Source organism: Arachis ipaensis, chromosome B2 (genome assembly GCF_059453495.1).
Source record: "Arachis ipaensis isolate K30076 ecotype BB chromosome B2, ASM5945349v1, whole genome shotgun sequence".
Lineage (NCBI taxonomy): Eukaryota > Viridiplantae > Streptophyta > Magnoliopsida > Fabales > Fabaceae > Arachis > Arachis ipaensis.
Genome location: NC_142437.1, coordinates 82,057,010 through 82,077,566, shown reverse-complemented (window position 1 = coordinate 82,077,566; position 20,557 = coordinate 82,057,010). Strand labels below are relative to the sequence as shown.

At 39.7% G+C, this 20,557-nt stretch overlaps 1 non-coding gene across 1 annotated transcript; it reads right to left on the bottom strand.

The window, feature by feature from the left end:
• Positions 1-6,086: 6,086 nt before the first annotated feature.
• Positions 6,087-6,194, bottom strand: LOC148574603 (small nucleolar RNA R71). Its single transcript, XR_015906638.1, has one exon. It is a non-coding gene; the product is annotated as a small nucleolar RNA R71 (small nucleolar RNA).
• Positions 6,195-20,557: the final 14,363 nt, after the last annotated feature.

Genomic DNA, 20,557 nt, shown 5'->3' with positions numbered 1-20,557 from the left:
AATCACAAATGCTGTTTATGAACCAGAAAATCAAAGAGGATAAGAAAGTCTGCCATAGCATTCATGAAATGGTTTGGGTAAAGCAGAGTAAAATAGAGTTCAGAAATACCAAACCAAAACAAGAATGAAAACAATTTTAAAAAATTTGGGCAGCATTCCGGCTAAAATTGGATTGTCCCAGAAAATAAACAGCAATTATAGCAGTTCATATGAATTAAAAACTTGCTGCAGTTACCAGTAATGAATAGAAATAGGAAAATTTAGAGTAACAAGCAGCAAATGCAAGAAATCATAGCATATGAACGAGGTCACAGGAACAGCAAAATTGTAGTTATGATAAAACATAAACAGGAACAGTGCAAGTAAACAGACCTAGATCCACTAACCACAGCCTAAGCTACCTGACAACCTAAAAATCCACTACAGCATGCATATCTATCTATCCTAATGATGAATAGAAACGGAAAAAAGTACAGAAAAATGACGAACGGATAAAAAGGGGGTTGCGTTTTGCAGAACCTGGTAGGCGGGAGGGGTGAAACGGGGAAGAAGGTGGCTGCGGCGGCGTCCGGCGCGGTGGCAGGGCACGGTGTCGCGGTGGCGGCTGAGGGGGGGCAGTGGCGGAGAGAGGGTTTAGTGTTAGTGATAGAAGAAGGGGGGTTTACGGGTGGGTGGCGGAGAGAGGGGGGCGGGCGCGGCTGGGTGGCCGGTGGTGGGGTCGGTGGTCGCGGAGGGCAATGGTGGAGAGGGGAGGAGAGAGGAAGAAGGAAGAAGAAGGGAGAGGAGGGGGTTGCGGCGGCGGCGTCCGGCGTGGCGGCGGCGTCTGGGTGGTGGCGCGGTGGCGGCTTGGTGGTGCTGGAGGAAGAAGGAGGAAGAAGAAGCAGAGAGGGAGAAGAGGGTTGGGGGTGGGGGGGGCTGCGCGACTGATAGGGTTCGCGTGACTGGGGGAGTTATACTGTCGAATCCACGCGGCCGCGTGGGGCACGCGGTCGCGTGGTTGGGGTGAAAATGGGAGTGACGCGATCGCGTAGGTCGCGCGATCGCATGAGAGGGGGGAAAGAGGGGTGACGCAATCGCGTGGGTCGCGCGATCGCGTCGCTGGAATTCGTGCTAAACGGACGACTCCAGCGTCGTTTTAGCACAACTCTCTGTCTCCTTTTTGGGGATGTACAATCCATGCGACGCGATTGCGTCGCTCACGCGGTCGCGTGGGATTGGTATTGTGCAAGTGACGCGATCGCATGGGGCATGCGATCGCGTGGGCCAATTTGTGCGAAACGCACAAGGGCCGCACGATTCCAGCCCAACTTTCTGTTCGTTGGATCCTTACGCCGATATATATATCACGCGGCCGCGTGGGTCACGCGGTCGTGCGGGTGGTGTTTTTCGCAATATGACGCGATCGCATGGGGCATGCGGTCGTGTCGTGCACCCCTTTTTTTTTATATATGCATGAAAAATGCAGAATGCAATGATTAACATGAATGCTATGCATGATTCCAGGTTTAATAAATTAAAATTGAAAAAGGAAAAAATGAAAGCAATTAACAAGAAATAAATTGAAAAAGAAGCGACCATACCATGGTGGGTTGTCTCCCACCTAGCACTTTTAGTTTAAGTCCTTAAGTTGGACATTGGAGGAGTATCCTGTTTTGGTGGTTTATGTTTAAATTCGTCCAAAAATCTCCACCAGTGCTTGGAATGCCAATAGCCTCCGGGGTCCCAAACCAAGCATGCAAAGCTTCTGAGCAGCTCCAAACAGATTTTCAGGCTCCCGGGATGACGAATGTCAGGATAGAGTCCAGGATTCGAAGCCATGCTTTTAAATCCGCCTCCGTCTTGATCTGCATGTTTCCATTCGGGCGGTTAAAAAGTAGAATCTCACCTTGGTGACCAAACGTTTTCCATGAACCATGTAATTGAGCATGATACCAATCCGTGTACTTCGAGGTGAAGTGATGAGCGGATAATTTATACGCTTTTTGGCATTATTTTTAGTATGTTTTTAGTAGGATCTAGTTACTTTTAGGGACGTTTTCATTTGTTTTTATGGTAAATTCACATTTCTAGACTTTACTATGAGTTTGTGTGTTTTTCTGTGATTTCAGGTATTTTCTGGCTGAAATTGAGGGACTTGAGCAAAAATCAGATTCAGAGGTTGAAGAAGGACTGCTGATGCTGTTGGATTCTGACCTCCCTGCACTCAAAGTGGATTTTCTGGAGCTACAGAACTCGAAATGGCGTGATTCCAATTGCGTTGGAAAGTAGACATCCAGGGCTTTCCAGCAATATATAATATTTCATACTTTGTACGAGGATAGACGATGCAAACTGGTGTTCAATGCCAGTTCTCTGCCCAATTCTGGCGTCCAGCGCCAGAAAAGGATCCAAAACCAGAGTTCAACGCCAGAAAAGGATCCAAAACTGGCGTTGAACGCCCAAAAGAGCCTCTGCACGTGGAAAGCCTTAGCTCAGCCCAAGCACACACCAAGTAGGCCCCGAAAATGGATTTATGCATCAATTACTTACTTCTGTAAACCCTAGTGACTAGTTTATTATAAATAGAACCTTTTATCATTGTATTCACAGTCTTGGTTACTCCGGTTCCCCTCTGGGGCCGAGACCAATGAACTCCATTATCACTTATGTATTTTCAACGGTAGAGTTTCTGTACTCTATAGATTAAGGTGTAGAGCTCTGCTGTTCCTCAAAGATTAATGCAAAGTACTACTGTTTTCTATTCAATTCATCTTATTTCGCTTCTAAGATATTCATTCGCACTTCAACCTGAATGCGATGAACGTAACAATCATCATCATTCCCCATGAACGCGTGCCTGACAACCACTTCCGTTCTACTTTCGATTGAATGAGTGTCTCTTAGATCTCTTAACCAGAATCTTCGTGGTATAAGCTAGATTGATGGCGGCATTCAAGAGAATCCGGAAAGTCTAAACCTTGTCTGTGGTATTCTGAGTAGGATTCAATGATTGAATGACTGTGACGAGCTTCAAACTCGTGATTGCTGGGCGTAGTGACAGACGCAAAAGGATAGTAAATCCTATTCCAGCATGATCGAGAACCGACAGATGAATAGCCGTGCCGTGACAGGGTGCGTTGACCATTTTCACTGAGAGGATAGGATGAAACCATTGACAAGGGTGATGCCTCCAGACGATTAGCCATGCCGTGACAGGGCATTTGGATCATTTTCTCGAGAGAAGACCGAAAGTAGCCATTGACAGTGGTGATGTATCACATAAAGCCAGCCATGGAAATGAGTAAGACTGATTGGATGAAGATAGCAGGAAAGTAGAGGTTCAGAGGAACGAAAGCATCTCTATTCGCTTATCTGAAATTCTCACCAATGATTTACATAAGTATCTCTATCCCTATTTTATTAATTAATTTCAAAAACCCCATTACTATTTTATATCCGCCTGACTGAGATTTACAAGGTGACCATAGCTTGCTTCATACCAACAATCTCCGTGGGATTCGACCCTTACTCACGTAAGGTATTACTTGGACGACCCAGTGCACTTGCTGGTTAGTTGTGCGAAGTTGTGAACCATGGTATTGGCATCATGTTTTTGGCGCCATTACCAGGGAAAGAAAGAGCGATGAATTTTACATAATTAAAGTGTAATCACAATTTCTGCGCACCAAGTTTTTGGCACCGTTGTCGGGGATTGTTCGAGTTTGGACAACTGACGGTTCATCTTGTTGCTCAGATTAGGTAATTTTCTTCTTATTTTGTTTTCAAAAAGTTTTCAAAAATTTTTCAAAAATATTTTCTTCTTTTTTGTTTTTTTTTTCAAAAAAAAATATTTTCAAAAAAATTAAATAAATAAATGTTTTAAAAAATATACTTTTCTTCAGAATTTTTAAAGAATGAATTCTAGTGTTTCATGAAGCATGTTGAAGTCTATCTGGCTGTAAAGCCATACCCAAACTGCTTTGGGATTGGTCTCCAACTAATCACCTCAATGGAGCCATGCCCAATTCTTCTGGATAGGGTATGTCAGGCGTGTCATGTCTGAGTTACATACTAAAGCTTGGCTGGCTATTAAGCCATGCCTGACCCTTTGATTGGAGCTTTAGACTAAAAAGTATAAGATTCCTGGAATTCATATTAAAAATTTTAGAATCCTTATTTTTGTTTTTCAAATAATTTTCGAAAAAATACAAAAAAAATTAGAAAATCATAAAAGTCAAAAATATTTTTGTGTTCTTGTTTTAGTCTTGAGTCATGTTATAAGTTTGGTGTCAATTGCATGTGCATCTTGCATTTTTCGAAAATTCTCATGCATTCATAATGTTCTTCATGATCTTCAAGTTGTTCTTGGTAAGTCTTCTTGTTTGATCTTTGCATTTGCATGTTTTGTGTCTTTTCTTGTTTTTCATATGCATCCTTGAATTCTTAGTGTCTAAGCATTAAAGAATTCTAAGTTTGGTGTCTTTCATGTTTTCTTTGCATTAAAAATTTTTCAAAAATGTGTTATTGATGTTCATCATGATCTTCATAGTGTTCTTGGTGTTCATCTTGACATTCATAGCATTCTTGCATGCATTCATTGTTTTGATCCATAACTTTCATGCATTGCATCATTTTTCTTGTTTTTCTCTCTCATCATAAAAATTCAAAAATCAAAAAAATATCTTTCCCTTTTTCTCTCATCAAATTCGAAAATTTGGATTGACTTTTTCAAAAATTTTTAAAATCAAGTTGTTTCTTATGAGTCAAATCAAATTTTCAATTTAAAAATCTCATCTTTTTCAAAATCTTTTTCAAAAATAAAATCTTTTTCAAATTTCTTAGTTATTTTTGAAAATTTCAAAAATATTTTTCAAAAATCTTTTTCTTATTTTTATATCAAATTTTTGAAAATAACAATAACAATTAATGTTTTGATTCAAAAATTTCAAGTTTGTTACTTGCTTGTTAAGAAAGTTTCAAACTTTAAGTTCTAGAATCATATCTTGTGATTTCTTGTGAATCAAGTCATTAATTGTGATTTTAAAAATCAAATCTTTTTCAAAACTAATTTCAATCATATCTTTTCAAAAATATCTTCTCTAACTTCCTAACTTCTTATCTTTTCAAAATTTGTTTCAACTAACTAACTAACTTTTTGTTTGTTTCTTATCTTTTGCAAAACTACCTAACTAACTCTCTCTCTCTAATTTTCGAAAATCTCTTCCCTCTTTTTCAAAAATTCTTTTTAATTAACTAATTATTTTAATTTTTGATTTTTTTTATTTTCGAAAATTACTAACCTTTTTCATAAAATATTTTCGAAAATCACTAACTCTTTTTCAAAAAAAAAAATATTTTCGAAATTTTCCCCCTCTCATCTTATTCTATTTTCATCTATTAACATCTCCTCACCTCACATCTCTGCTCTTCTCACCCTTGTGTTTCTTTCTTTACATTATATTCTTTGTCCCCTTCCTTTCTCCCACTCACACAGGGACTTCTATACTGTGGTATAAAGGATCCCTATTATTATTATTATTATTATTATTTTTCTGTGCCCTCTTCTTTGTCATATGAGCAGGAGCAAGGACAAGAACATTCTTGTTGAAGCAGATCCATAACCTGAAAGGACTCTGAAGAAAAAATTAAGAGAAGCTAAATTACAACAATCCAGAGATAACCTTTCAGAAGTTTTTGAACAGGAAGAGGAGATGGCAGCCGAAAATAATAATAATGCAAGGAGGATGCTTGGTGACTTTACTGCACCTAATTCCAATTTACATGGAAGAAGCATCTCCATTCCTGCCATTGGAGCAAACAACTTTGAGCTGAAACCTCAGCTAGTTTCTCTGATGCAGCAGAACTACAAGTTTCATGGACTTCCATCTGAAGATCCTTTTCAGTTCTTAACTGAATTCTTGCAGATATGTGATACTGTTAAGACTAATGGAGTAGATCCTGAAGTCTACAGGCTCATGCTTTTCCCTTTTGCTGTAAGAGACAGAGCTAGAGTATGGTTGGACTCTCAACCTAAGGATAGCCTGAACTCTTGGGATAAGCTGGTCAAGGCTTTCTTAGCCAAGTTCTTTCCTCCTCAAAAGCTGAGCAAGCTTAGAGTGGATGTTCAAACCTTCAGACAGAAAGAAGGTGAATCCCTCTATGAAGCTTGGGAGAGATACAAAGGACTGACCAAAAAGTGTCCTTCTGACATGCTTTCAGAATGGACCATCCTGGATATATTCTATGATGGTCTGTCTGAGTTATCAAAGATGTCATTGGATACTTCTGCAGGTGGATCCATTCACCTAAAGAAAACGCCTGCAGAAGCTCAAGAACTCATTGACATGGTTGCTAATAACCAGTTCATGTACACTTCTGAGAGGAATCCTGTGAGTAATGGGACGCCTATGAAGAAGGGAGTTCTTGAAGTTGATACTCTGAATGCCATATTGGCTCAGAACAAAATATTGACTCAGCAAGTCAATATGATTTTTCAGAGTCTAAATGGAGTGCAAGCTACATCCAACAGTACTCAAGAGGCTTCTTATGAAGAAGAAGCTTATGATCCTGAGAACCCTGCAATAGCAGAGGTAAATTATATGGGTGAACCTTATGGAAACACATATAATCCATCATGGAGAAATCACCCAAATCTCTCATAGAAGGATCAAAAGCCTCAACAAGGCTTTAATAATGGTGGAAGAAACAGGTTTAGAAATAGCAAGCCTTTTCCATCATCAACTTAGCAACAGACAGAGAACTCTGAATAAAATACTTTTAATTTAGCTAACTTAGTTTCTGATCTATCCAAGGCCACTGCAAGTTTCATGAATGAAACAAGGTCTTCCATTAGAAATTTGGAAGCACAGGTGCGCCAGCTGAGTAAAAGGATCACTGAAATCCCTCCTAGTACTCTCCCAAGCAACACAGAAGAGAATCCAAAAGGAGAGTGCAAGGCCATTGACATAAGCACCATGGCCGAACCCATAAGGGAAGGAGAGGACGTGAATCCCAAGGAGGAAGACCTCCTGGGACGTCCAGTGATCAATAAGGAGTTTTCCTCTGAGGAACCAAAGGAATCTGAGACTCATCTAGAGACCCTAGAGATTCCATTGAACCTCCTTATGCCATTTATGAGCTCTGATGAGTATTCCTCTTCTGAAGAGAATGAGGATGTTACTGAAGAGCAAACTGCCAAGTTTCTTGGTGTAATCATGAACCTGAATGCCAAATTATTTGGTATTGAGACTTGGAAAGATGAACCTCCCTTGTTCACCAATGAACTAAGTGATCTGGATCAACTGACATTACCTCAGAAGAAACAGGATCCTGGAAAATTCATAATACCTTGTACCATAGGCACCATGATGTTTAAGGCTCTGTGTGATCTTGGTTCAGGGATAAACCTCATGCCTCTCTCTGTAATAGAGAAACTGGGAATCTATGGGGTGCAAGCTGCTAAAATCTCATTAGAGATGGCAGACAATTCAAGAAAACAGGCTTATGGACAAGTAGAGGACGTGTTAGTAAAGGTTGAAGGCCTTTACATCCCTACTGATTTCATAATCCTGGATACTGGAAAGGAAGAGGATGAATCCATCATCCTAGGAAGACCTTTCCTAGCCACAGCAAGAGCTGTGATTGATGTGGACAGAGGAGAATTAATCCTTCAATTGAATGAGGACAACCTTATGTTTACAACTCAAGGATCTCTCTCTGCATCCATGGAGAGGAAGCAGAAAAAGCTTCTCTCAAAGCAGAGTCAACCAAAGCCCCACAGTCAGACTCTAAGTTTGGTGTTGGGAGGCCACAACCAATCTCTAAGTTTGGTGTTGAACTCCCATATCCAAACTCTAAGTTTGGTGTTGGGGGAGTCTCAACAATGCTCTGAACATCTATAAGGCTCCATGAGAGCCCACTGTCAAGCTATTGACATTAAAGAAGCGCTTGTTGGAAGGCAACCCAATTTTTATTTATCTAACTATATTTTTTATTAGTTATATGTCTTTGTAGGTTCATGATCATGAGGAGTCACAAAATAAATATAAAAATTGAAAACGGAATCAAAAACAGCAGAAGAAAAATCACACCCTGGAGGAAGCATCTGCCTGGCGTTCAACGCCAGAACAGAGCATGGTTCTGGTGCTGAACGCCCAAAATGGGCAGCATTCTGGCGCTAAACGCCCAGAACAAGCATGGTTCTGGCGTTTAACGCCAGAAATGGCAACAAATAGGCGTTGAACGCCCAAAATGGGCACCAACCTGGCGCTGAACGCCCAGAGTTGTGTGCAAGGGCATTTTACATGCCTAATTTGGTGCAAGGTTGTAATTCCTTGAACACCTCAGGATCTGTGGACCCCACAGGATCCCCACCTACCTCTACTCACTCTCTTCTCTCTTCTCAATCATCTTCTATTCCCAATAAACATTCTTCCCTATTAACCCTTTACCACTCACATCCATACACCCACTTACCTTCAAAATTCAACATCTCTTTCCCACCCAATCCCACCCATATGGCCGAATACACACCTCCCTCCATCTCTTCCATATCTTCTTCTTCTTCTTCTATTCCTTCTTCTTTTGCTCGAGGGCGAGCAACATTCTAAGTTTGGTGTGGTAAAAGCATAGCTTTTTTGTTTTTTTCCATAACCATTGATGGCACCTAAGACCAGAGAAACCTCTAGAAAGAGGAAAGGGAAGACAAAAAGCTTCCATCAAGGGTCTATAGCTCAGTGGTAGAACATTTGACTGCAAATCAAGAGATCCCTGAGATACTTTAGGGGATACATTTTCTTCCACACAATTTTTGGAAGCAACTAAGGGTGGAACATCAAGAGCACTCCATCATCCTTCATGAAATTAGAGAAGATCAAAAAAGCAATGAGGGAGGAGCAACAAAGACAAGGAAGAGACATAGAAGAGCTCAAGGACATCATTGGTTCCTCAAGAAGGAAACGCCACCATCACTAAGGTGGATTCATTCCTTGTTCTTACTTTTTCTGTTTTTCGTTTTCTATGTTATGTGCTTATCTATGTTTGTGTCTTCATTACATGATCATTAGTAGTTAGTAACTATGTCTTAAAGTTATGAATGTCTTATGAATCCATCACCTCTCTTAAATGAAAAATGTTTTAATTCAAAAGAATAAGAAGTACATGAGTTTCGAATTTATCCTTGAACTTAGCTTAATTATATTGATGTGGTGACAATGCTTCTTGTTTTCTGAATGTCTGCTTGAACAGTGCATATATCTTTTGAAGTTGTTGTTTAAGAATGTTAAATATGTTGGCTCTTGAAAGAATGATAACAAGGAGAAATGTTATTTGATATTCTGAAAAATCATAAAAATGATTCTTGAAGCAAGAAAAAGCAGCAAAGAACAAAGCTTGCAGAAAAAAAAAAAAGAAAAAAATAGGAAAAAAAAATATAGAAAGAAAAAGCAAGCAGAAAAAGACAAAAGCTCTTAAAACCAAGAGGCAAGAGCAAAAAGCCAATAACCCTTAAAACCAAAAGGCAAGGGTAAATAAAAAGGATCCCAAGGCTTTGAGCATCAGTGGATAGGAGGGCCTAAAGGAATAAAATCCTGGTCTAAGCGGCTAAACCAAGCTGTCCCTAACCATGTGCTTGTGGCATGAAGGTGTCAAGTGAAAACTTGAGACTGAGCGGTTAAAGTCAAGGTCCAAAGCAAAAAAAAGAGTGTGCTTAAGAACCCTGGACACCTCTAATTGGGGACTTTAGCAAAGCTGAGTCACAATCTGAAAAGGTTCACCCAATTATGTGTCTGTGGCATTTATGTATCCGGTGGTAATACTGGAATACAAAGTGCTTAGGGCCACGGCTGATGCCAAGGCATCTTAGGCTAGTTTCACTAGCATTTTTCTGTTATTTTTAGTTGTTTTATGCATTTTCTTGAGCCTTAAGTAATCATTTGGGCCAAATAGTCATGCTTGTCTTAAATCATTCAAACATGAAGATTTTGATGCAAATTCCATGAGTTTTTAGTTATATTCCTTGAATGCTATGAATGAAAGATTTCTCATGAAATTTTGCAAGACTTTGATGCAGTTGTTTGGATGATTTCAGGGAAGAAGAGGCTAGGCAAGGAAGCAACAAAATCAATAAAGGAAGCTTGAATATCACATGAGGAGTTTAAGCTCCAGTTTAAGCTTAAACTGGAGCTTAAACGCCAAAACCATGAGAGCTAAGGAAATGCTGAAAGTGGCGTTTAACCTCCAGTTTAACCTTAAACTGGAAGTTAAACGCTAGAAATGGGAAGTGCACCAGGGAGTCATTTCCACGTTTAAGCTCCAGTTTAACCTTAAACTGGAGCTTAAACGTGTTCGACCAAGTTTTCTCCTCCAGGGTTGCTTTCTCCATTTCCACGTTTAAGCTCCAGTTTAACCTTAAACTGGAGCTTAAACGTGTTCGACACCTCCAGGGCTACCTTTCTCAGCTTCCACGTTTAAGCTCCAGTTTAACCTTAAACTGGAGCTTAAACGTGTTCCACCTCCAGGATGGCTTTCTCTATTCCCACGTTTAAGCTCCAGTTTAACCTTAAACTGGAGCTTAAACGTGTTCCACCTCCAGGGCTGCCTTTCCTATCTCCACGTTTAAGCTTCAGTTTAACCTTAAACTGAAGCTTAAACGTGTTCGACTACGTTACCCTCCAGGGCTGCCTTCTTCCATTTCCACGTTTAAGCTTCAGTTTAACCTTAAACTGAAGCTTAAACGTGCTTCCACAAAAGGCATCACTGGAAGTGTCTGGCGTTTAAGCTGCAGTTTAAGCTTAAACTGCAACTTAAACGCCACTATTGGAAAAGGTTTCTGGGCCAAAAATATTGCAGTTTAAGTTAGCTTTTGAGCACAAACATTAATTTAAACTTACTCTGGTATGAAACCCAATTGAATATCATGGTTTATGGGATTGGGCCTGAAGGATTGATGAGTCTGGAATTTCAATTTGTTGAGTCATGTGTCATTACTTGATTATCACTAAGTTGGCTCAATGAATGTTACAGAATTTGGATCAGCAGCCTCATCAAGTTTATGGATCATAAACCCAAAGCAAAAGGAAAGCAGGGAGAGGCCTCAAAGCCCAAGAAACACAACAGAAGCTCAATATAGAAAGTGTATAAATAGGATAGAATTTAAGTTAGGAAGACTTTTACCTTTTCATTTTTTGCTAGTTTTCATATCTTTGTAATTGAATTCAGAGCTATGACTCACTAAACCCCCTTTCATTGGGTTAGGGAGCTCTATTGTAATTCAATGAATCAATAATAGTTTATCTTCTTCTTCAATCTTTTCTCTTGAATTTTGTTAGAAAGCTTCTCGATCTAATTCCATTGGGTAGTTGTCTTGGGAAAGAAACTACCCATAATTGGAATCCTTCGGAACCTTGGGAAAGGAATGGAGGATTCATGCTAGAGAAGCTTTCTCACAGTGAATTGGATTGGGGTTTGGATGGATATTGTGACATGTAATCCTACCAAATTGTGGTTCATGAAACTGTGTGGTATAATCAGTGATCGAGCATCATCTCTTCTTATGAACATTTAAACCAAGGGATTGGGAATTTGTTTGTTTTTAGAGAGAATTGGTGAGCCAAGGGATTGGGATCCAATCATATAAGATTGCCAAGCAAAATTTAATGAACGCATTGGTTGAGGAAGAGATAAACATGTTTTGATTCGGAGATCTCAATATCTCCTATAACCCAATGAATTCCCCATTTCTGATTTCCACTTTCTCTTTACATTCTGCAACTCAATTCATGCAATCACCCCCATCCCCTTTTAATTTCAGCAATTTAGCTTCTGCTCTTTAATTCATGCAATTTAAGATTCCGCCATTTCAATTTCTTGTCATTTACGTTTCCCGCCAATTTTACATTCCGCAATTCTCATCTAAATCTTGATTCCGCTCAACTAGAACATACTTCTAATCCGAATTGCTCACTCAACCAATCCTTGTGGGATTCGACCTCACTCTATTGTGAGTTTTTACTTGACGATAACCGGTGCACTTGCCGGAAGGAATTTTGCCGATCGTGCAATTTCCTAAATCGTAGCATAACAAGTTTATGCACGCATCAACGGCCAAGACTCATAAAATAGCTGTGTTCAAGAATCATCATACTGAACTAGGAGAATCAATAACACTATCTGAACTCTGAGTTCCTATAGATGCCAATCATTCTGAACCTCAATGGATAAAGTGAGATGCCAAAACTATTCAAGAGGCAAAAAGCTACAAGTCCCGCTCATCTGATTGGAGCTATGTTTCATTGATAGTTTGGAATTTATAGTATATTCTCTTCTTTTTATCCTATTTGATTTTTAGTTGCTTGGGGACAAGCAACAATTTAAGTTTGGTGTTGTGATGAGCGGATAATTTATACGCTTTTTGGCATTGTTTTTAGTAGGATCTAGTTACTTTTAGGGACGTTTTCTTTAGTTTTTATGTTAAATTCATATTTCTGGACTTTACTATGAGTTTGTGTGTTTTTCTGTGATTTCAGGTATTTTCTGGCTGAAATTGAGGGACTTGAGCAAAAATCAGATTCAGAGGTTGAAGAAGGACTGCTGATGCTGTTGGATTCTGACCTCCCTGCACTCAAAGTAGATTTTCTAGAGCTACAGAACTTGAAATGACGCGCTTCCAATTGCGTTGGAAAGTAGACATCCAGGGCTTTCCAGAAATATATAATAGTCCATACTTTGCTCGAGGATAGATGACACAAACTGAACGCCAGTTTTCTGCCCAATTCTGGCGTCCAGCGCCAGAAAAGGATCCAAAACTGGCGTTGAACGCCCAAAAGAGCCTCTGCACGTGGAAAGCCTTAGCTCAGCCCAAGCACACACCAAGTGGGCCCCGGAAGTGAATTTATGCATCAATTACTTACTTCTGTAAACCCTAGTGACTAGTTTATTATAAATAGAACCTTTTACATTGTATTCACAGTCTTGGTTACTTCGGTTTCCCTCTGGGGCCGAGACCAATGAACTCCATTATCACTTATGTATTTTCAATGGTAGAGTTTCTGCACTCCATAGATTAACGTGTAGAGCTCTGCTGTTCCTCAAAGATTAATGCAAAGTACTACTGTTTTCTATTCAATTCATCTTATTTCGCTTCTAAGATATTCATTCGCACTTCAACCTGAATGTGATGAACGTGACAATCATCATCATTCCCTATGAATGCGTGCCTGACAACCACTTCCGTTCTACTTTCGATTGAATGAGTGTCTCTTAGATCTCTTAACCAGAATCTTCGTGGTATAAGCTAGATTGATGGCGGCATTCAAGAGAATCCGGAAAGTCTAAACCTTGTCTGTGGTATTCCGAGTAGGATTCAATGATTGAATGACTGTGACGAGCTTCAAACTCGTGATTGCTGGGCGTAGTGACAGACGCAAAAGGATAGTAAATCCTATTCCAGCATGATCGAGAACCGACAGATGAATAGCCGTGCCGTGACAGGGTGCGTTGACCATTTTCACTGAGAGGATAGGATGAAACCATTGACAAGGGTGATGCCTCCAGATGATTAGCCGTGCCGTGACAGGGCATTTGGATCATTTTCCCGAGAGAAGACCGAAAGTAGCCATTGACAGTGGTGATGTATCACATAAAGCCAGCCATGGAAAGGAGTAAGACTGATTGGATGAAGATAGCAGGAAAACAGAGGTTCAGAGGAACGAAAGCATCTCTATTCGCTTATCTGAAATTCTCACCAATGATTTACATAAGTATCTCTATCCCTATTTTATTAATTAATTTCGAAAACCCCATTACTATTTTATATCCGCCTGACTAAGATTTACAAGGTGACCATAGCTTGCTTCATACCAACAATCTCCGTGGGATTCGACCCTTACTCATGTAAGGTATTACTTGGACGACCCAGTGCACTTGCTGGTTAGTTGTGCGAAGTTGTGAACCATGGTATTGGCATCATGTTTTTGGCGCCATTACCAGGGAAAGAAAGAGCGATGAATTTTACATAATTAAAGTGTAATCACAATTTCTGCGCACCATGAAGCGTGGAACCTTATTGAACCTTGTTCACCAGCTCTTAGTACGAGTCATTTCCCTCTTACTCTTAAAGCCGTAGAGAGCTCTAAGCTGGCCATCTGTTTCAAGCAAACCATATTCAAGTGAATAAGTAAAGTTATAAGTTAAGGATTGTACCCACTTGAAGCTTGTATTAGGTGGTAATGGCCTTGGGATAGGTATTTTTGGTGGCTCTGCAAGTTCCATTTTCTTGTGCTCTTCTGTGAATTCCTCCACTTCTTTGCAGAGATCTTCAATTGTATCTGTGTCCTGGTCAAAGTCTTCTGCGTCTTCCTCATCACTTGAGTCATAGATTAGAGGTTGAGAGAAATCTACCTCCGCATCATCTTCATATTCACTTGGGGAAGATTCTTCGTTCTCAGAGAATTCACTTGCGGATGCAAGTTCATTACCAAGAGAGCTAGACTTGTGACTATCATCATCAAGGGAATTTGCTTCTTGGATTATCCCGTCTGATTCTTCATAAACGACTTGCCTTGGAGAAATATCCTCCTTAGCATCAACTGTAGTCTCCTTGACGGCGTTTTCCTCAATTCTGGATTCCCATGGAGGTTCAGCATCTCCTAGATCTTCAACCAACTCTTCTTCTTGAACAAAGACAGCTTCTTCTAATTGTTCTAGTACAATTTCATGCTCTATCTTGTCCACTGGAGTTTCTGGCAATTCCTTCATGCTCTGCTCTTCATTGGGCTATCCACATGGGGCTGTGGCTAATCCTTGTGCATTTGAGCGCCTAGAAGCCCATTGAATTATCGCTTGCTCCAGTTGTTGAACGGTTGTTTGAAATTTAATTACTGTTTCTCTTAGGCGATCCTCTGCTTCTCGGGTTGCTGGACTTGGACATGACACAAAGGAAAGTGGTGGCGATTGGGAATGATTGGATTGGTATTGGGGTAAGGAAGGATCATATGGTGGCGAATGGTGAAGAGAAGCTTGTGAGTGTGGTGGTTCGAGGTTATGTTGAAAGGATGGTTTATATGCACGGGGTGGGGCTTGTTGGTAGTTACAAGGTTGTCCACCATGTCTTTCAGCTGGGTGTGCACTGTAGAATGGTCTTTGTCCAGGATATCTCGGAGGGTGTTGCTGCCAAAAGGTTTGATTAGATCCTCTTGGTTTCATCCATCCTTGATTGGTCTGACCTTGATGCACATTCCTGCTGTAACTTCTATTTCCTTTAACAATATTAGAACCAAACTCAAAGCGAGAGGGGAGAGAGTTCATAGTAGCAAATAAAGATAAAAAGGAAAAACAAAAATAAATAAACAAGCAAAAGAAAAATATTTACAATAACCAATAACAAGGCACACGTTAGCAGTTCCCCAGCAACGGCGCCATTTTGATGAGAGAGACTTTTGCGTGGTCTAGAAATTTGCGGATAAATCCTCGTTGCAAGTATAGTTTCTAAACCTTCAAAAGCCCTTTCATACAAACGTTTTGGGTGTCACAAGTAACAAACCCCTTTAGAAATTGTTAACCGAGAATTCAAACCTCGGGTCGTCTTCTCAAGGAACTGCGAGGCAGTATGTTCTTATTATTGGCTATAAAGGTTGTAATCGGGGTTTAGAAGATGAGAAGCAAGTAATTTAAATGACAAGTAAAGTAAATGGCAATTAAAATAAATAAATACTGTAAAGCAGACTTTTGGCAAGGTAAGAGAAGTCAGAGGTCCAACGTAGTTATCTCTCTCAACTATAATGAAAGTTGAATCTAAACTCCACTTGGTCAACCTTCACCAAGGCAAAGGAAAGTCAAGGGACTAATTAATCTGGCCTTTGAATCCTATTTATTTCCTAAGAAAAGGTTGGGATTACTTAAGTTCAGCTCAATTAGCAAGATAACGATTATCAATTGTGTTGAGTTTAATAACTGTTGAGTTACTGAATTCTTAACCAGGACCAAAAGGGGAAGAAATAAAAATTGATGGAATAATAAAAATATCCTTAGATGGGAAGCAATGGTAACTTAATTCAAAGAGAACAATCATAAACTGAAAATACCTCAATTATCATTAATTCAAATAACAGTTTGTAACATGGAAGAAATTCATAAATTCACTGATCAATTCAAGTGCCGGAATAAATAAAAATAAAAGAAAGCTAAAACAAAGAAACATAAAACCTGGATTGAGAGTCACTCTTAAAACAAGAAGAAATCCTAATCCTAAGAGAGAGAGAGGAGAAGATCTCCCTCTCAACTAAATTTAAATCATTGAAAGGTAAAATATGCGAGCTCCCTTTGAATGGATGCATTCCCACACTTTATAACCTCTGGTCTATGCTGTCTGTACTTGGATCTGGGCCAAAAAGGGCTTCAGAATTTGCTGGGGGCGTATTCTGTAAATTCTAGTGCGTGGCCTCTGTCACGCGTCCGCGTGGGTCACGCGGTCGCGTCATTTGGAGCTTTTCCTTGCCACGCGGTCGCGTCAGTCATGCGACCGCGTCATGTGCGTTCTGCTTAAGGCGCGCGGTCGCGTCAATCATGCGGCCGCGTCGCTGCTGATTCGTGCTTGGCACGTGATTGCGTCCTCCATGCGATCGCGTGGATATCAGTTTCCTTAAAGCTTCGTTTTGCTTTCTCCTTTCATTTTAGTATGTTTCCTTTTCCACCCTTTAAGTCATTCTGCCTTAGAAAATCTGAAACTACTCAACACACTAATCACGGCATCGAATGGAAATAAAGGTAATTAAAATAATTAATTTTTTAAAGCTTAGGAAACATGTTTTTCATTTACATCACATAATAAGGAAGGGAAAGTAAAACCATGCAATTAATGTGAATAAGTAGGTGAAGGATTGTATAAATCACTCAAATTAAGCACAAAAGAACTCATGAAATATGGGTTTATCAGTCATTTAACGAAAGAAACACGTAGCTCATAGTAGCAAAAATAAAATAAAATGTAAATAAATAAATTCCAATCAATAACTTAGCACTCTATTGCAACTCCCCGGCAACGGCGCCAAAAATTGATGTGGCGGAAATTGGCGAGTTAAAAATTTATTATAAGAGATACGTTGCAAGTACAGTTCTTAACCAGCCAAAAATCCACTTATCAATTTAGAAGGGGTTGTCACAAAATTAAAATTAAAATACTAGGAGTATGAATCCCAGGTCGTCTCCCAACGAGTTGCAGAAAGGTGTGCTATTTTATTAATCGGATGTTTTCTAAAATAGTTTGAGTTGATAAACAGGGAATTAAATCAGAGAAATTATGTAATTTAAATAAAAAAACCTTGACTGGGAGTAGATTAGTTGGAAGCCCTATCCTTGATGAAGTTCTCCCAAGATTAAAATGATAATTGAAGGTTGTTCTGCTTAGTTATCCATTACTAGGTAGAGGAAAGTCAAGCAAGTTGGAAGGAAATTTCTATTCACAAGTCCTAATCCTCTCCCTTGGGAAGGACTAGTGTCAGTGACTAGAGGGCGATCCAATAATAAACCCAATTACAATTTTTCTCTTGAGTAATCCAACTCAAGGTTCTCCTTTCAATCATCTCCCAATCAAGTTATGGAACTACTCGCTCATTATGAATGTAAATTTCACAAAATAAGGAAGAGAAATACTGAAAGACATGATAAATAATAATCAAAAGGATCAATTAAAAATAAAAATAGTTCTTGTATAAATAAATTCTAGAAATAATCCAAGAGTAACTCTGAGTAAATAAAGGACATGAAAGAGTAAGTGACAAGTAAGGAAACAAACTAGAATGACGAAGTCTTGACGGAGGTAATACCTCTTCTCAATATCCCAATCCAAAAAGCAATAAAATCAAAATCCTAAGAACTATGAATGTGTAGAGAGAAAACCTAGAGGAGGAGTAAATTCAGATCTAAAACTAAAACTATGCGGAATGAATGTTGTCTCTGGTCTCTGCATGTTCCCCGGCTCTAATATGCTTTTCTGGGCCGAAAACTGGGTCAAAATAGGGCCCAAAATCGCTCCCAGTGAATTCTGCAGATTCTGCAGATCACGCATGTCACGCGATCGCGTCATCCAGGCGTTCGTGTCATCCAGCGTTTCGCCTTGCCACGCGTGCACGTCGTTCACGCCTTCGCGTCACTTGTGCAGTTTTCAATCCGCGTGGTCGCGTGAGCCATGCGTCCGCGTCACTTCTCGCTGGTCATCTCCTCAATTTCTTGTGTTCCTTCCATTTTTGCAAGCTTCCTTTCTAATCTCCAAGTCATTCATGCCCTATAAAGCCTGAAACACTTAACACACAGATCACGGCATCGAATGGAATAAAAGAGAATTAAAAATACAAAATTAAAAGTCTCTAGGAAGCAAGTTTTCAACCATGAAGTATTTTTAGGAAGGAATTATAAATGCATGCTAATCATATGAATAAGTGGGTAAAGATTTGATAAAACCGCACAATTAAGCACAATATAAACCATAAAATAGTGGTTTATCAGCGTCCCTCCCTCTTACTGAGATCTCTGAAACCTTTTCGGATGAGTAACTCTTTGCCATTCAGGAAGTACCATGGTTTGCAGACATTGCAAACTATAAAGCTGTGAGATTCATACCCAAAGAGTATAGTAAGCAGCAAACAAAAAAATTGATTTCTGATGCAAAATACTACTTGTGGGATGAACCATATCTCTTTAAGAGGTATGCAGACGGAGTAATTCGTAGATTTGTGCCTAGGAAAGAGGCATAAAAGATCCTATGGCATTGCCATGGATCACAATATGGAGGACATTTCGGAGGTGAGCGAACAGCCACAAGGGTCCTCCAATGTGGCTTCTACTGGCCTACTCTCTGTAGAGACTCCCGAGAGTTTGTACATAACTGTGACAGTTGCCAGAGAGTTGGTAATCTGCCTCACAGTTATGCCATGCCTCAGCAAGGGATCTTAGAGATTGAGTTGTTTGATGTATGGGGTATTGACTTCATGGGGCCTTTCCCACCATCATACTCAAACACTTATATTCTGGTGGCAGTAGACTATGTATCTAAATGGGTAGAGGCAATTACAACACCCATTAATGATACTATGATAGTAATGAAGTTCCTCTAGAAGCATATCTTCAGCAGGTTCGGTGTCCCTAGGATACTGATCAGTGATGGAGGCACTCATTTCTGCAATAAACAGCTTGACTCTGCTCTGGTCCGATATGGAATTAACCATAAAGTGGCCACTCCATATCATCCACAGACTAATGGGCAGGCTAAAGTCTCGAATAGAGAACTAAAACGAATCCTAGAATGGACTGTAAGTACCCGTAGAAGGGATTGGGCAAGAAGTCTGGATGATGCTCTATGGGCATATAGAACCGTATTCAAGACTCCGATAGGGACCTCTCCATACCAGCTTGTGTATGGAAAAGCCTATCATCTGCTAGTGGAACTGGAACACAAGGCCTACTGGGCAACCAGGTTCCTAAACCTTGATGCTAAGGTAGCTGGAGAAAAGACATTACTCCAGTTGAATGAGCTGGAGGAGTTCAGACTCAATGCTTTCGAAATGCTTAAATCTTCAAGGAAAAAGCAAAAAGATGGCATGACAAAAGGCTGTCATCTAGAGTTTTTGAGCCAGGACAGAAGGTCCTGGTGTTTAACTCTAGGCTCAGATTGTTCCCTGGGAAATTGAAATCTCGGTGGAAGGGATCATATGTGATTACAAGTGTGTCATCATATGGTTATGTAGAGCTTCAAGATGTTCATTCTGACAAAAGGTTCATTGTTAATGGACAGAGAATCAAACATTATCTTGAAGGCAATGTTGAGCAAGAATGTTCAAAACTGATACTAAATTAAAAGCTCAGTAAAGTCCAGCTAAAGACAGTAAAGAAGCGCTTGCTGGGAGGCAACCTAGCCATTATAAAAAATTAGATGTTTATAACAATTATATAAGTCTATTTAATTTTGTTACTCATGTTAGCTAATGCATTTCAGTGAATAAGTCAGGAAAATGGAGGTTCAAGACATAAAGCAGAGGAATCACAGAGAAAAAGAGCTCACTAGCATCAAAACGCCAGTAAAGGGGTATTTTCGGCGTTAAACGCCAGAATGGCTACCATTCTGGGTGTTTAACGCCAGAAAAGGTATCATTCTGGGCGTTAAACTCCAGAATGGGCAGCATTCTGGGCGTTTAACGCCAGAAACAGCAGCATCCTCGGTGTTCAGAAAAAAACCCAGTAACAAAGAATTTCTGGCATTTAACGCCAGCCAGGTACCCTGGCTGGGCGTTAAATGCCCAAAATAGCCACCAGATGGGCGTTAAACGCCAGAATGGCTATCATTCTGGGAGTTTAATGCCAGAATAGCAAGGGGGAGGTAATTTCGTTTCCAATTCAATTTTTTTTCCGAATTTTCATGTTTTAATTCAAAATTTTCTGCATCCAAATATTACAAACATTCATTTTTTAATTTTCATTCCCAAAAATCAATAATCTTATAAATTCTTTTTAATTCTTTTTCAATTCTTTTCAATTCTTTTTCAAAACTCATTCATCTTTCCAATTTCTTTTCAAATCTTTTTAACTCATT